Raw genomic sequence first — 12,477 nt, 5'->3', positions numbered from 1 at the left:
ATGAGATATTTTTTAAAAAAAAATTTAAGGGATAAAATCTCAAAAAATAAAAAATATGATCACATAAGATAGCCCCATCAGGAGACACGACGAGTCAGGAGACGCCACGTGGCAGACACGCTAACATCGACTCCACGCAGAAGGCCACGCGGACGATCCGCGTGCATGGGCGATTCAATGGTCCAGATTGATTCCCGCACGCATGGATGACTCAGATATATTTCTCCTTCAGGCGCGACTGGACGGTCAGATTCAATCTGATCGTACGGTCCAGATCCATTCTTCGAATATGAGGGATCTAATGGATGGGAGAGGGTCATGCGTCCCCGCACGGACGGTCCAGATCAACTCGGGGAGGATATTTAAACATTGCGTTCCAGAGAACCCTAACCCCAACTGTACTAGTCCTCACTGGAGAATAAGAAAAAGAACGGCCAGAGAAGAAACCAATCGTCATCACTGCCGCACCGGAGCCACCAACGATTCCAAACAAGTAATTTTTTCTCCCTTTCCGCACGTAATTTAATCCCGAATCTCTCCATGCTTATATCATAGCCAAAAAGCTGACCGGTGAGCCGAAAAATATGAGTGAGGCTCAACCGAGCCGCCGCAGTAAAACTCAAAATCCTCTCTGATGACCCCCTTCCCGTATTTCATTTTGCATGATTTTTTGACCGTTGTCTTCTCTGTCATTTTCTAGTGTAGGTTAGCTGAAGGAGAATCTCGACCGCAAAGGAGGAACGACAGAGCCGCCGCACCCAAAGACCCTCCCACTGATAGCGCTCTAATTTTTTACTTTTTTCGGTCAATAGAGGCCCCCTAACTTGATTTCATATGTTTACGTGCAAAATCAGCCAAAACTGACCTAAACCGGTCAAAAACAACCAAATCGAGGGGAACTGCTGCTGTGGGTGGCAAAGTCGGTGCCGAAGCAAGGCGACGACATAGTGCTAGAACCATAAATTTGGCTGAAAAAGTTTTTAAACACATATTTTGACCTTTTGGAGTATTTTTGGATACGTGACAAATATTTTTAATTTTTGCATGAAAAAGTTAGAAAATTTGGGGATCACCAAGTGGCACAATGAAAAATATGGTATTTTGGACACTGATATGGGGTAAGAATCCCTCTATTTTTTTCCTGTTACAGTAAATTAAAACTTAATAATCAATAACACTGTGTTTTATGAAAATTAAAAAATTATAAAATTAATTATAAGTCATTAATGGAGCTGGGACCAATCAGTATATATTTGTCGTCATTTACTATTTATTTTCTCTTAGATTGCTTAAAATTGAATTATTTTCTCGGTTAATTAGTTTACCTAACTGCGTAGCCCTCATCTGTTGGTTAGTTTTGCAATAAATGTCTTAATTATATTTTCTTAATTTACATGTTATCTCTTTGCATGATTTACTGCTGATTTCTAAATATGAGATATTGACATGTAATTGGTGATTGGTTGTTGATGTGAATCTATGTATGAAAAGCTTATTGGATACCCTAGGAAAGGGTGGACGAACCCTATACATAGAAAAAATCCTACCGTGGATATTATCTTAGTCGAACGGGATTAAGAAGTCTCATACCGTAAGGGGTTGGGAGATATGGTTCACCTTCATTAGTGGACGGGATATCGAGGTGATAATATATTTGGCGCCCATTACCGAACAGGATATAGAAACGACCAGTTAATTGACAAATCTGGATATTTGGTTCACACGTAGGACAACATTCTTATGGATCCCCAAAGGTACCGGTAAACAGATAAAAAGATAAGTTGTTATGCTTGCTCTCTTGGATATGAAATCACAATATTATTTGAGTTATTATCTTCATCGGTCAGTTTTGGAAACTCATAACGGTAAGTATGGAATAAAATTTTTTATGTTAAATGAATTTACCTAAACTAGTGGCTCCATTAGTTGTTTTATAATTTTTACTAACCTTTGATTTTTCGTATCAATGATTAGTGTGATATTATTACTGGTTAGTGTAGCTCACACCCTCTATTTAACTATTTCATATCAAAAAGATCAAGATTCAGATCCTGAACAGTATGAGGGTTGCGAGTAAAGGTTACCTCCCAGACCCTATCAAAGTTGCCAGTGGAAGTTAACCCTATATGATTTTTATTTCTTTAGTTATATATTCCATTTTTATGAAATGCTGTAAAATGGACATTCTTATAATTCTATTGGGTACTCTAATTTACTGTGTAAGGAATGTAAACCCTAAATTATTATTTGCTTATGTCATTACAATATATATTTTTTTCTTAAGGTTTTTTGCTTTTACAATTGGTATCAAAGTCGCGTTCCTCAAAACCATTCTTTATACAAATATTAAATCACTAAAATACAAACCTGTCACTCAACCCTTTTTTATGAAATACAGGTACAAGGAGATAAGGAGATGAAGGTCATTATTAAACTAAGCAGCTCGGGATGGGTCACTTCCAGAGGATGTCGATCGACTCTTTGAGATGTTGGAGAGACTTATCTTTGTCTAGCAGGCCCGAGAAGAAATGAGGGAGCTGTCTGACCCTCCACCACTACCACAATTTGAGTTACCCCTACAACAAAAAAATTTAGTGCCACCACGATACAATCTTGCTTTTCCACCATATCATCCGCTATCACCATAATATAATCTGGTGCCTCCATCATACAATTAGGTGCCGCCACAGGGACATTCGGTCCATCCCCAATACAATCCAATTCCTCTTTAACAGGATCTGGTTCTACCCATGATAGACCCAGACTACATTGAGAGATAAAAGAGACTAAACTCATCTGCCTTTGTAGGGGCATCCTTTTTCGAAGAGGTCAAATATTGGTTAGCAGAGACAGAGAAGGCCTTCACAACTCTTGGGCTGGTTCCCGAATAAAAAGTTGTACTTACCACCTACATGCTCGTGGGTGAGGCAGGTCGCTAGTGGCAATTAAAATAGGCCAACTTACCCATTCCAGTCACTTGGGAATAGTTCTTGTTAGCCTTTAATCTAGAGTACCTTATAGAGCATCTTCAGCATCTGAAGAAAATGGAGTTTGCACACTTGGTATAGGGTGATATGACAATGTCAGAGTATGTCTGAAAGTTCCTAGAGTTGGACCAGTATTCTCCTAAGAGTATGATGGATGAAGGCAGAAAGGCAAGAAAGTTTGGGTGGGGCATCCGTCCTAAAATAAGACAATAACTGTATGTGTTCGAACTCAGTACCTACTCAGTAGTCCTAGCCAGGGCACAACTAATAGAGAAGAATGTTTGTAACTTCCCTCCAGTAGTGAGAAATTTCATACCCCCAGTCCCACACCGCATACCAGCACCTACTGTACCAATTCAACAAAACAAGAGATATAGGCTGATGACTCAAACTCTTTTTTAGGCTCCGGTAACAGAACATGGTAGGACTTACCAGCACTGTGATAAGGATTATAGAGACTGACCATGTTATTGTCTCAATAATACATACCGCATATGTGGAAGGGATTCAACTTTTCTATCCACTAACAATCCGGATAGTTCATCAAGAACTACATCCAAAAATTTTCGGACCACAAGGATCTCTTGAATGTAAACTTCTTTATTAGGTTTGCCTAATGTAGAAAATACAACCGAGTTAAAACGTCATATAAACAATGCAATTGCCATGAGAGAATAATATCTAAAACTTTTATTAATTTATGAATGACTCTTCATTAGGAAGATGAAATACAAGCTTCTTATGGAAACAGTCTATAGTGGCGTGATACGCCATTAACAAATTCATCCCCAAAATTACATCAAAATCTCACGTATTTATTTCTATCAGATCTACACTCAATTTCATATCTGTTATCTCTATGATACAAGCTTTGTATATGATCTCCCCTAATAGTGTCTCATTCCCAAGAATAGACACAAACATTACATAATCAAGATTCATATGTACCACATCTAATTTTTTTGTAAAAGTATATGACATAAAAAAATATGAAGCACCAGTATCAACCTTAGGGTGCTGAAGTTAAGTTTGCAAGAAAATGGGATAGTTCTATAAGGTTATGTAATGACTATAAGGGATTGAACAGAGTCACAATCAAGAACAAGTACCACATCCCTAAGATTGATTATTTTTTCGATCAGTTACAGAATACTCAGATTTTTTCTAAGATAGATTTGCGTTCGAGTTACCTACCATCAGGTAAAGATCGGGGCAGAAGATATTCTCAAGACAGCCTTCAGAACTAGGTACGGACACTATGAATTCCTGATAATATCTTTTGGGCTAACCAATGCGTCAGTCATTTTTATGGACTTGATGAACAGATTTTTTAGGCAATTCTTGGATCAGTTCATCATTGTGTTTATTGATGATATCCTGATCTATTCAAATAGCAAAGAGAAACACGTTCATCATCTTACTCAGGTTTTACAGATTTTTAGAGAAAATAAGTTGTATGTAAAATTGAGCAAGTGTAGGTTCTGTCTTGAGCAGACTACCTTTCTAAGGCATATAATATCAAATGATGGGGTATCAGTGAATCTCGAAAAGGTTAAAGCAATATTCGGTTGGAAAATATTGACTTCGGTTAAGGAGATTCGTAGCCTTTTAGGAATGACAGGATATTACCGCAAATTTATGGAAAGGTTATCTAGCCTAACCGCTATATTGACCTAACTTACAAGGAAAAACATCAAGTTTAAGTGGAACGAGGATTGTGAAAGAAGCTTTACAAAACTCAAGAAGTGGTTGACTATTGCACATGCATTGGCTCTACCGAATAGGACAGGTGGACATATAGTGTATAGTAATGCCTCCTATCTATGGTTGGACTGTGTTTTGATGCAATATAGAAATGTTATAACCTATGGGTCCAGGCAGTTGAAGAGTCATAAAAAGAATTACCCCACCCACGACTTAAAATTTGCTGCCATTATCTACGCCTTGATAAATAGAGTTTTTAGGCGATTCCTATATCAGTTTATTGTTGTATTTATTGATGTTATCCTGATTTATTCAGATAGCAAAGAGGAACACGTTCATCACTTGACTCAAGTTTTACAAGTTTTTGGACAAAAGAAGTTGTATGCAAAATTGAGCAAATGTGGGTTCGGGCTTGAGCAGACTACCTTCCTAGGGCATATAATATCAAAGAATGAGGTGTCAATGAATCTTGAAAAGGTTGAAGTAATACTCAGCTGGAAAATATTGACTTCAGTTAAGGAGATTCGTAGCCTTTTGAGAATGGCAGGATGTTACAGCAAATTTGTTGAAGGGTTTTCTATCCTAGCCACTCTATTGACCTAATTTATATGGAAGAATGTCAAGTTTGAAAGGAACGAAGATTGCAAAAGAAGGTTTACAGAACTCAAGAAGCGGTTGACTACTGCACCTGTGTTGGCTTTACCGAGTAGGACGGGTGGATACACAGTGTATAGTGATGCCTCCTACCTAAAGTTGAGCTGTGTTTTGATGCAAAATGGAAAGGTCATAGCATATGGGTCCATGCAGTTGAAGAGTCATGAAAAGAATTACCCCACCCACGACTTAAAATTTACCATCATTATCCACGCCTTGAAGACCTAACGCCACTATTTATATGGAGAGACTTTTAAGATTTATATAGACCATAAAAGCTTGAAGCATATATTCACTCAGAAGGATCTCAACATGCGTAAGATGAGTTGGGTAGAGCTCCTTAAGGACTATGATTGCAAGATTTTGTATCACCTGTGTAGGGGTAATGTAGTAGTCGATGCACTCAGCAGAAAAAATGCAGGTATGTTGGCTCACCTAATGGTTTCTTAATATAGGGTAATAGGGGCTACACACTAGATATAGCTTCAGGACTTGAAGAGGGTTATATCTCTGGCCCATTTAACTGTTCAACCCTAACTAATCCAGATAATAAAAGAAGCTCAATTGACCGATCTCACCCTAACATCTCTCAGGAAGAATACAGAACAGAGAGTAAATACAATATTTAAAGTCTTTGCCGATGGGTTGCTCAGGTTACAAGACAGGGTGTGTGTCCTAAATGACAGTGAACTAAAAAGGGACATCATGACAGAGACCCATAACTCAAAGTTCACAATGCATCCCAAAAGTATTAAGGTGTATCAAAATATGCAACCTCATTTTTTATGGAGCGGAATAAAAAGAGAAATCGTCAATTTCATGTTCAAGTGTCTTGTATGTTAATAGGTTAAGGCAGAACATGTAACGGCCCCGGAAATTTAAAATGGAATGTATATTAAAAATATCAAATGCGGAAGCGAAGTCAAAATTCGATTAACATCCCTTACACTAAAACTAAAAACGTGCTCAAAATATAAAAGATCAAACTAAATAAAAGAGAAATTCGAAAGTAAACTATGAATATGACTTTGGAGTCTTTAGGCGTCCCCTTCGTCGTCTTCTTGCGGAACGCGCTCGGGAACAATGTCTTCCTGATCTGAAATGATTAAATAAGGAATGAGCTACACTAGCCCAGTAAGAACATCACGATATCTCACCGTCACGGAGGTAAAGGTGGGTAGAAAACACAAAAAGACCAATGGAGCATAATTTACAACAAACTCGTTTATTAACATGAAAACCTTTACCATCCACTTACCTCGGTGGAATTTATGAAAACAATATAAGAAAAACAATAACATTATCATAATCATGGAATAATATAAGCTGTAAAACATAACACTTATCACGCCTCTTGTAATTCAATCATTATACAACATATCTTTTTCTCATTTACCAGCCTACTAGTATCCGTGGGGGTCCATAGGGGTCCCGCTACCCGTTAACCTTTAACATTCACAATCAGTTTCCAGGGCCGTCCCCATACCCCGTCCGGTATGGGCGCCAAAACCATAAACCTCAATACCCCGTCCGGTATGAGGGTGAAACGGGCCGTCCCCATACCCCGTCCGGTATGGGCGCCAAAACCATAAGATCTCCATACCCCGTCCGGCATGTGAGACCACAATCCCGGTAGGGTTCCCTACGGACCCGGTCCGTCCACCATCTCCCAGGATATCTAGTCAGGCTGACCCCCATAATACAATTATCAGTCTACACAATCTTTCATTTTCCTTTTCCTCAGTCAGCATCATCAATTCACATTTAAACAAGCAAATCGTAATTCATGCCAAACAGACAACATACAGTATCAGTTTTTCAGTCATTCAACCCATAATTAATAAAAACGTAGTATATGCACACAAATCTGTAAAATGAACACATCAAACCTCATTTTGCATTTAAAGCTGTAAACAGGCCAAATAACAGTAAATCACCAATCACACTAGACTCGGGCTCCATTAGCCACCTTAAGCAACTTCACACATTCGTTAATTCAAGAAATACCGTTTTATCATTTTGAACTTTAATACCGTGATAGGAAATAGGGTGAGGGGTCCTTACTTGTTTTCGGGATCCGAATACGATTCACAGTGCGCCTGCAGGCCGTCCCTAATTTTTCCTGAATTTTTTTCCGGGGAACTGAAACACACTAACAGTACCTGCACGTGTTCCAAAAAAAACCCAAATTAGGCCCAGGGCCTCTTTCAGCCCAAATCGCAACTCCGGCACGGCGGCTCCGCCGTGCTCCGGCGACGGCGCCGCCGCTGGCGGCGGCGAGTCGCCTCGGGTTGGCTGTTTTCGGCTGTTTTCGGCCGAATTCGGCCACACTCGCATCGGTCCTTGTGAGAAAACAACCCTAGGGCCCTCGGGGGGCCAAAAAATCACGAAAAAACGGAGCTTACCGGCGGCGGCGCTTTCGGGTGCGGCGGCTCTCCGGCGAGGTTCGTGTTTTGGTGATTCGGCTCCGGTCAACCTGTAGAGAAAAGAATGGTGGTCACGGTGATATAAAAATTGCATCGAACGGAGGCCGGGAAGGGCCTCGTCGGATGCAAAAACCGAGAGGGGGCGCGGCGGCGCCGCTGGTCTTCGGCCGCGTATTCCGGCCGTTTGGCCGGGATTTTGGCTTCGATTTGGCCATAGGAGGAATCAGCGTGGAAAAACGAGTCGGGGGTATGAAATTTACCTCGATCGGCGGTCGGAAATTTCCCCGGTGCGGCGGCGGGTGGCGGCGGTCGGCCTCTGGTTCGTCTTCTCGGGCGAGCGGCAGGCGGCTAGGGTTTGTGGTCTGGTGTGGGGGTTCTATTTATAACCCATTGCCTTTTGATCTCAGCCGTCCATTTTGTTTTAATCTGGACCGTTCGTTTTTGATTGAATCTGGGTCGTCCGTGCGATTGTATCTGGGCCGTCCGATCGCGCGATTGATCTGGGCCGTCGAATTTCACCCACGCGGATCGCCAACGTGGCTACCTTTCGGAGTGACGTGGTCTTGCCATGTGGCAGGCCCCGGTTGGCCGGGACTGCTGACGTGGCTTTTTTTTTTTTTCCTCCTCCTTTCCGGGTGCTACAGAACATCAACGTTCAAATGAACTACTTCAGCCATTGTCGATCTCAGAGTAGAAATGAGAATATATCACCATAGATTTTGTAACAGGGTTGTCTAAGACATGCTCGAAACATGATGCTATCTGGGTAATTATTGATTGGCTCACTAAGTCCTTTTATTTCTTAGCTATCAAAATGACCGACCCCTTAGAAAAACTAGCAAGAATTTATATTCGGGAGATAGTCATGCTACATGGAGTTCTGATGACAGTGGTATCTGATAGAGATCCTATGTTCACCTCTCAGTTTTAGTCTAGTTTTCAGCAAGTAACGAGAACGAAACTGTCCATTAGCACCACATTCCACCATTAAACCGATAGACAATCAGAACGAATAATTCGCACACTAGAGGATATGTTCAGAGCTTGTGTTCTAGATTTCGGAGGCCATTGGGATGATCACCTACCTCTGATAGAGTTCGCCTACAATAGCAGCTACCAAGCAAGTATCGGCATGGTCCCGTATAAGGCATTATATGGCCAACCCTGTAAGTTGCCGATCTGTTGGAAAGAAGTGGGTAATAAAAAATTATTTGGCCCAGATCTTGTAAAAGAGACCACAACCAAAATAGTTAAAATCAAGAAGAACATTCAGACAGCTCAGAGTAGACAGAAGAGTTATGTGGACACCTAGATGAAAGATTTAGAATTTGAGAAGGGCGATCAGGTGTTCCTTAAGTTCAGCCTCTTCAAACATATCAACATGTTTGATAAGAAGAAAAGTAAATCCCCAATTCATTGGACCGTTTGAGATCTTGGACAGGATTGGTACATCCTCCTAGAGACTAGTATTCCCTCTAAAGCTATCCAAAGTCCATAACGTATTTCATGTATCTATGTTATGCAAGTACAACCCAGATCTCTCGCATATCTTGTCTCACGAACCACTTTCACTCCAGGAGGATCTATCCTATGAGGAGGTAGCAATAAGAATTTTAGACCAGAAGAGTAGAGTACTTTGCAATATAAAAATTTCTCTTATCAAGGTCTTATGGCAGAATCACGCAAGGGAAGATGCCACTTAGGAGCTAAAATTAGACTTCAGAACCTAGTACCCTCAACTACTTGACTAGTAAGAGGAAAACAAATTTGAGGGATCAGATTTCTTCTTAAGAGGGGAGGGGAGAGGAGAGTTGTAATACTCAGATCCGAAAATTTGGCCGAAGATAATTTTTTTATTAATAAAAAAATATATATATAATTAAATCTTTATTTTAATTTAATTTTATAGAATTTTTGAGAAAAATAGAATCAGGAGTGAAATTAAAAATAATTCTGAAAAAAAAAAGGTGAAACTATGAATGAGTGGGTGTTTTTGAAAGAAAATTTAAAAACAGATGGTAAAATTGCAAAAAAATATGGCCATGTAGGATGGCTCCATCAGCAGCCATGACGAATTAGGAGACGCCCCGTGGCGGACACGCTGACATTGGCTGCACGGGGGCGATCTGCGTGCGTAGGCGATCCAACGGTCCAGATCGATTTTCGTACGCACGAACGACCCAGATACGTTTCTCCTTCAAGCACGATCGTACGGTCCATATTCAATCCGATCGTACGGTCCAGATCCATTCCCCGCTCAGACGGCCCAGATCGACTCGGGGAGGATATTTAAACATCGTGTTCCAGGAAATCCTAAACCTAGTCGCACTAGTTCTCGTCGAAGAAGAAGAAGAAGGATGGCTAAAAAAGAAATTGATCGTTGTTGCTGCCGCATTGGAGCCACTATCAACATCGAACAAGTACTTTTTTCTCCATTCTTGCTCGGAATTTAATCCCAAATCTCTCCATGCCCATATTGGAGCCAAAAGGCCGATCGGTGAGCCGAAAAACACGAGTGAAGCTCGACCGAGCCGCCGCAGCTGAAACCCAAAATCCTCTCTAATAACCCCCTTCCCGTTTTCTGTTTCGCATGATTTTTTTTTTACCATTGTATTCTCCGTCATTTTCTAGTGCAGATTAGTCAAAGGAAAACCTCGTCGTGAAGGAGGAACGACGGAGCTGTTGCACCCAGAGACCATCCCGCTGCTAGGGCTCTGATTTTTGCTTTTTCTGGTCAACAAAAGACCCCTAACTCGGTGTTTTATAAGTTTACATGCAAAATCGATCTAAGCCGGTCAAAAATGACCAGACTGAGGGGAACTGACGTCGTGGCCGGTGGAGCCAGCATTGGAGCATGTCGACACCACCGTGCTGGAACCTTAAAATTGGTCGAAAATGTTTTAAAACGCTTATTTTAGCATTTAGCGGTATTTTTAGATACGTGACAAGTATTTTTAATTTTTGCAGAAAAAATCCAGAAAAGTCAGGGACTGCCAGAAAGTACAGTGAAAAGTACGACATTTCAGATACCGATCCGGGGTAAAAATCTCTCACTTTTTTTTCTGTTACGGTAAATTGAAACTTAATAATCAATAATACTATGTTTTGTAAAAATTAAAAAAATATACTAAAATTAATTACAGGTCACTAGTGGAGTCGGGACCGGTTAGTGTGTATTTGCCATAGTTTACTGTTTATTTTTTCCTATACTGCTTAAAATGCTTATTATTATATTATGTGCTTTAATTACTACTTTTAATTATTTTCTCGATTATTTAGTTTTCCTAACTGTGTAGCTCTCATCTGTTGGTTCATTTTGCAATAAATGTCTCAATCATATTTTCTTAATTTACGTATCGTCTCTTTGCATGATTTACTGTTGATTTATAAATATGAGATATTGGTATGTAATTAGTGATTGGTAGTTGATGTGAATCTATGTATGAAAGGCTCACTAGATACCCTAGGAAAGGGTGGACGAACCTGGTACATAAGAAAAATCATATCGTAGACATTACCTCAGTTGGGCGGAGCTAAGAATTCTCATACCAAAAGGGGTTAGGAGATATGATTCACCCTCAAATCGGATGAAATATCGAAACAATGGTATATTTGGCGTCCATTACTGAACAAGGTATGAGAACGATCGGTTAATTGACAAATTTGGATATTAGGTTCATGCATAGGGGGACATTCCTATTAACCCCCAGAGGTACTGGTGAGCAGGTAAAAAAGTAAGTTGCTATTCTTGTTCTCTTTGATATGAAATCACAATGTTATTTGAGTTATTGTTTTTATAGGCCGATTTTAGAAACTCATAACGATAAATATGGAATAAAAGATTTTATATTAAATGAATTTATCTAAACTAATGACTTCATTAGTTGTTTTATAATTTTTACCAACATTCGATTTTTCGTATTAGTAATTGATGTGATATTCTTACTGAGTTAGCGTAATTCACCTTCCTATTTAACCATTTCAGATCAAAAAACTAAGATTCAGATTCTGAACAGTAAGAGAGTTGCGAGTAAAGGTTACCTCCCGAACCCATTAAAGTTGCGAATAGAAGTTAACTCCATGATATTTTTATTTTTTTGGTTTCAACCATATATTCAATTTTTATGAACTGTTATAAAAAAACATTCTCGTAACCTTTTTGAATACTCTAATTTACTATTTGCTTCCGTCATTACAATATATTTTTTTTTTCTTAAGGTTTTGAGACTTTAAATTAAAAATTTAAATATTATTAATCATTATTAATAATTTCCTAATAATGAATTATATTATTATTATATTATTAATTTAATTAGTTAATTAAAATTATTTTTAAGTCATTTTTTAAATCATTCAAATATCATTTAAGAAAATAAAAAAAATATATTTAAAACAAATAATTAAATTTCAAAAATTAATTTAATAGTTCGTCTTTAATTTTTAATTAAAAAATTATAAAAATTTTATTACAATGATAAATATTAATATTAAGCTATCACCACACTAATGCTTATAGTTTACTAAATATAAAATGTATTTTTCTAATTAAGTTAAAGATATAATTTTTTGTTATTCTAACACAATTTAAAAAGCTCTTATAATTAATAACTATAAGTTTATAACTTAATTTTACATCATATATGAATATAATATTATTAGCATTTATGACATAATTATCAATGGAGAAATTAATGTGATTTGAGGCA

The sequence above is a fragment of the Carica papaya genome, chromosome 5, assembly GCF_054855325.1.
Source record: "Carica papaya isolate Zhongbai chromosome 5, ASM5485532v1, whole genome shotgun sequence".
Taxonomy (NCBI): domain Eukaryota; kingdom Viridiplantae; phylum Streptophyta; class Magnoliopsida; order Brassicales; family Caricaceae; genus Carica; species Carica papaya.
Note: the sequence above shows the minus strand (reverse complement) of the source record.